Source organism: Echiichthys vipera (genome assembly GCF_963691815.1).
Source record: "Echiichthys vipera genome assembly, chromosome: 8".
Taxonomy (NCBI): Eukaryota; Metazoa; Chordata; class Actinopteri; order Perciformes; family Trachinidae; genus Echiichthys; species Echiichthys vipera.
The window spans coordinates 12659095-12665172 of NC_139833.1; positions in this window are offsets into that span (position 1 = coordinate 12659095).

Sequence of the window (6078 nt, forward strand, 5' to 3'; positions counted from 1 at the left end):
TCGTTAAAGGAGAGTGACCATTAAGCTACATAGTTTAGCATGTCGCTAACTCAATCGCAATTCACATGCCAACATTGGTTTAATGTGTTTTGTGTGTGTGTGTGTGTGTGTGTGTGTGTGTGTGTGTGTGTGTGTGTGTGTGTGTGTCTGTGTGTGTGTGTGTGTGTGTGTGTGTGTGTGTACACCAATCCAACAGTGGACCTCTGCATCGTCATCCACAGTGGACAGGCGATCGAAAAGGAGACATTTTGGAGGTCCACTGTTGGTCACGGTTAAAATCATGCTGTGTGGTTGAATCTAACTGATTTATTTGATAGATAGTAACTTAAAAGACATTTAAATAGATGACAATCTTACAACTTTAAACGCATATTCTGTGATATAACATCAAACAATGAATTGAAATTGTGTCTTGATCATGTCCAAAACAAATGTAAGAGGTTTGCAGGGCCTAGTTTACATATGTCACATGAGGGCTCTAACTCTGGTGTATTTCTAGACAGAATCGCTTTTGTGAAGTGGGTTTAACGACTCATTAGCACCTGTTGTCCTTTCATACTCCTCCATAGTGTGAATGGCTTGCAACCTCAGGCAGGCTTTCCAACCATATTTAACAGGCTACACTCAGGGCGCACTCACACTGTCCATCCGTACCGTGCCCAAACAGGTTTTATGGGTAAAGTCTAGTTTGTTTGACCAGTGTGAGTGCAACCGTACCGCGCCTAGCTGCCGCACGCTTGCCGGCCTTGGACCGTTTGGGAGAGGTGGACTTCTGTAAAGCACGTTTGCACATGTACAAGCACGAGCGTGCGCATTTTTCCATTTCATTTCTTACAGCTTTGTACAGAACTTAATTTAACATGTATTATTTACTGTGCTGTTTATAATGTTTTAGCTTCTTTTGTAGCTACAGGTTTAGTATGGCAGGTTCACCCTTTCTCATTTTTTCCTGTATTTGTTACTCAATATTTCATGTTTGTTATGGTCCTTGATGTGATGCCAGCTGCAGATCAAATTTCCTTCAGGATAATAAAGTTGAAGTTGAAGTCAACTTTGGTGAAAGTCAAAACCAATTTTAAGCTCCACACTGTATCAAACTGCAGGGCCAAAGTGAAGGCAAGGGAATAAAAGTATGTCATTTTTAATTTGTTTTACTGTAATCTCAAAAAATCTTCAACAGCCTGCTTTGACCCCACATGCTGCAGTTCACATTGTTTGAATTCTAGTTGATACAGCCGCTAAGTGCCTCTGTCTCTGGGCTGCCACCCTCGGCTGTCATCCCCTTCCAGGTGAAGTAGGTTAGCCAGCTTCTTAGCATAGCCTGTTAGCCTTTGCTAGTTTTGTAGCTTCGAGCCAGCCCATTCCAAATCTATTTGTGTCTCAAGTTGCTAATTGGATGTGAAGACCGGTGGACGGAAGAGGAAGTCTTGGCCTCTCTGCTGGCTACACCAGAGCCCCTGAAATATTTGCCAGTGCCTCCAGAAGCTACATTGTCGTCAGACTGATGGATTTTGTGATTGTTTTTACTGTAATACTTATATTCTATACTGTTAGTTATTAGTTCTTTCTTCAGTTTGACATAGGTTACTGATACCTTGACACATGATCATAGAAGTTATGTCAGAGATTTGAAGGCGGTCAGACCAAAATTAGCACTGCATCAAAAAAAAAAGCCAAGGGGCTGTGTTGGTGTGGGAAAGTGACTAAAGGTAAGAAGATGAAATATTATCCAGTCTACCTTGAAATGTTTAAAGGCTTATTAAATGCCAAAACTGCACAGTTAAAATAGACAGGATTTTATAACTCTGGGAAGTTATATATTTATTTTATTTCTTATTTAACAGAGCATGGACTGAAGCCACAGCATTTATAGCCTACGATACTGCCCATCCCTAAGGGGGCATTTAGACACATTTATTTTATTTTATTTATTTAACCTTTATTTAACCATGAAGTCCCTTGAGACAGAAATCCCTTTTCCGAGGTAGACCTGGCCAAGACGGCACACCAGTTATTCCTTAAACATTCTTCAACCGCTTGTCCCTATTGGGGTCGCGGGGGGCTGGAGCCGATCCCAGCTGACACTGCGCGTCATAGGGGGTACACCCTGGACAGGACGCCAGTCTATCGCAGGGCACATAGAGACAAACAGAGACAGACAACCATTCACACTCACATTCACACCTTTTAGAGTCATCAATTAACCTAACACGTGACTGTCTTTGGACTGTGGGAGGAAGATGGAGAACCAGGAGAGAACCCGCGTAGACACAGGGAGAACATGCAAACTCCACACAGCCGGGATTCGAACCCTCTTGCTGTGAGGCGACAGTGCTAACCAACACACCAACGTGCCGTCCACTGGTTATTCCTTAAACAGAAATATAAAAAAACCACAGACGAAATACAATCATCTAACACACAGGGAAAAGACTAAAACCAGCTTTTCTGTCATGTTAAAGGTGTTGAAGCTAAAAGTTGTTGCTGTTCGATCTCAGGAAGGAATCAATGACACTATGAGGCTCATGAAGAGGACTTCATTGGCATCATGGGATCTTGCAATCAAAAAGAGCCATAGAAAAATTACACTCTCATTTTTATAAACCTGCACAAACAACCTTGATGTCTGTACGGACATCACCATTTCTGTGCCAAATATTATTCAATTTGTGATAGAAATACACTTATTTCACATAAGCAGTTACCACACGACCCACTTAGCGTCTCTGCCAAACCCTGGTTGTCCATAAAGGGACATTTCCTGATCTGGCCATCTTCTCCCATAGTTACAATGTCACAGTGACCCTGCTTTAGTTACGGTACATGACCGACTGACTTGGACATCTTCTGCAAGCACTGTGTTGTGCAATATCCTGTTTCGCAACCTATATTTTCCATGTTATTCAGTTCTTGGCTACTGGTATGTACGGAGTCCTTGTACATGTTATTATTATTCTCTTAAGTGGACAACCGTTCAGACAGCGATCATGACCTTTCCCATTGATACAAAGATATATGTGACTATTTCTGTATCTGTACATAATCCTTCCTCCTGGGGATGATCAATCCACAATCAACCTTTTTAGTCAAAAATAAACTGGTGCAAATGCAGATGAAAACCCAACAGCCTTTAATTCTTAATAGTTGCATCATTCACTGGTTGGGAAACTCCTGCATAGCCCCCTAGGCCTTTGTTTGACGTAATAATGGGCGACCACGCAAATCGCTTGCACTGATTGCACTTATTTCATAACGTTATACAATTAATATGTTACACAAAACACAAGTTAGAAAGCAATGTAGTTATGACAAATCGATTCATCATAACCCTTGTCTTTGTTATGTATTCATATATGTGTAAAATTATGAACTCAGCTACAAATGTGGTGTAAGCATGGCAAAACGTGAATTAGCACATGCCTGCGTTGTAGTTATGTGTAGATGAAATATGAAGTCAGATACATGTCTGAAGATAAAAACAGAGACTGATTGATAATTAAGCTATAGTTAAAAAAACATAAAAATAACTTATCAATTGCTTATCATCAAACAGTTATGAGTGATAGATGTTCTTACAAAAGCTGTTAGAAAAGAAAGTGCATATGAAATCCTTACGTACCATCCTGAAAGTTCTTCAGCTCATAATTGTAATGCACTTTGAGCCATCTTCATTAAAAAGTTCCACGTTTGTGACGCACAGCAGTCGCAAACTTGACTTAACAAATGTGTTCTTGTTATTTTGTTTATTGTTATTGTGTTTGGTTTCTTGTAGTTCCCACAGTCCTGCACAGTGTTACTGTCAGCTGGTTGTTGACAGCATATACAGTATATGCAACTCTGATTTAAATTAATTTAGAGTGCCAAAACATGACCAGTGTGAGTGACACCAATTGCTCAACTGATATACAGACGTTTCAAACACAGTATGCGGTTTCTGATCTCTGCATATGTTTTCTCTCTAAACTATAGAAATTTCTTTTGAATCATTTCTGTTGAAATTCTGGTGAAGTTTTTCCCCATGTGAGGCTCTGGGGTAGAAGGTGAAAGTGTTGCCCTTCAAGCTCCTTTGTATCCCAATGTAAATTGTGGTGGGGGTTGTGCATTTCACTGATTAAAGGGACTGCACTCTGTACGCACCTCCACTGCAGAGGTGAACGGTGAATGTTCACATGAACAGATGAACAGTGTTTGGCTTTGTTCCATGAAACTCACGCACAGAGTGCTCCGTTAAGCAGAACATATTCATACAGGGACTGGTAGAGGGGGAGAGAAATGTCCATGCAAGTCTCTAAAGAGGAAAAAGTAATTCATTTGGGTGGGTGGCAGGTGGATAATCCTATCCAAGCATCTCTAGTGTGCGTGTAGTCCTGCCATGCTGGGAGCTGGCTGGCTAGCTAGCTAGCCACTAATTTCTTTGCCGCAAAATGACTTAAATTAAAATGCTTCATCCACATACTCTTTTCACAATGTAGGAAAGCACCATGCTATCTTTGTAAATGCATAAATGCAAGTATAATAAGTTACATCATCTATAAACAAGTCGGACCCCAAGCCGGCTGGTTCGTATTTCCGTCCTCTTTACACAGATGTTGATTCGGCTCTGTGACGACTACCTCCGCCGCCGGTTTAACAGTGAAGAACCTCTGCCCCCCAAATCCATTTCCATTTTATACAGAATGGTGAGGTGGTATAACAGCGCAACATTGCTGCCTTGGACAGGCTGTTTCAAAGCGGCTGCTGACAAACCATTGGCAACCCTTACTCTCCAAAACAATGATAATTTTGACAAAAAGTGACAAAAAGTGCACCTTCACTCAGTATCTGCATTCCAGACTTCTTGTGTTTGATCAGGGAGAATATTACAATAACAGTGATAAAGATAAAAATGACAGGAAAAATACATAGCTGGAAAAAGACTGCCTGTTGATTTTATTTTCCCCTGCCTGGTCAGTGATCTTGGGGAAAAAAAAACCTTTGTGTGATTAATCCTTTTCAGTGAGGACAGGTGAAGTGCTGTTGCCCTTGTATCTGGTTGGACAGACACAACCATTAAGGAACGAGCATTAGGCACATTAAAGGGTGACTTAGTGCTTATTAATGTGATAATATTGTAAGAATATTTACCTCCCATTGTGACGTTATCTGTGTCTGATATGGCATGTGCGTGCGTCTGTGTGTGTGTGAATTCCCACGAGTCCAAGTCTTGCACAAGACTACACGGTGAGGCCAAGATGCTTGTGTTCCCTCATTACAGTGTCAGCAATATAGTTTTTAGCCCACTCAACCACATAAATGACTTCAAATCCTCTGTGTATTAAGCCTCACTACCGGGAACCCAATTTGTAACCTCTGCCCAGTAATACGTTAACTGGACTTTATCTTGGGACAGGCAGAGTGTAAAATTCATACAGTATCTGAGAGAACTAATTGAACCAATTAAGAGAGTGAATATGGATTACTGTGGGACTGTGAACACACACATCCCCTCTGGAATAGAGTCGGAGACCACTGCTTTCACGCGATAATGATTGTCATTGCAAATGGATGGCGGTGCAGGGTCTCAGCAAGCTGCACAACAACGCTCCCAGAGATGGTTGGCTTTGCATTTACACTGATGTGTTTTCATTTTCCTTAGCAGCTGATCCCAGGACTGCTATTCTGGGCAGTAATTAATTGCATGCGGGTAAAGGAAAAGTCAAGGATAAGTGTTAAAACTGTTCCTCATCGTGTACGTACTCTCAAATCGCACACAAGCACAAAGCAGCGCTCATTTTTCACACAAACATACATTTGCTAGAGGAAACAAAAGGAAAATGAGTATAAACAAAAAGATAGGCAGAAACTTGCATAAAAATAAGAGCCTTGGGTACTTGATGCTTTAAATATCTTAATCAGCAAGCCCATAAAGCCTCCCGATTTTAATTGCCCCACCATGACTATTAATTACATAACAGCCATTGCAGCCAGCATGCCCATATGTTTGCTAATAGGAGAGGATGGATTAGGATAGTGAGTGGAATATATTAGAATACAATGTTTTTTGTATTGATCTACAAAGGTAGAATTACATTTCCCCTC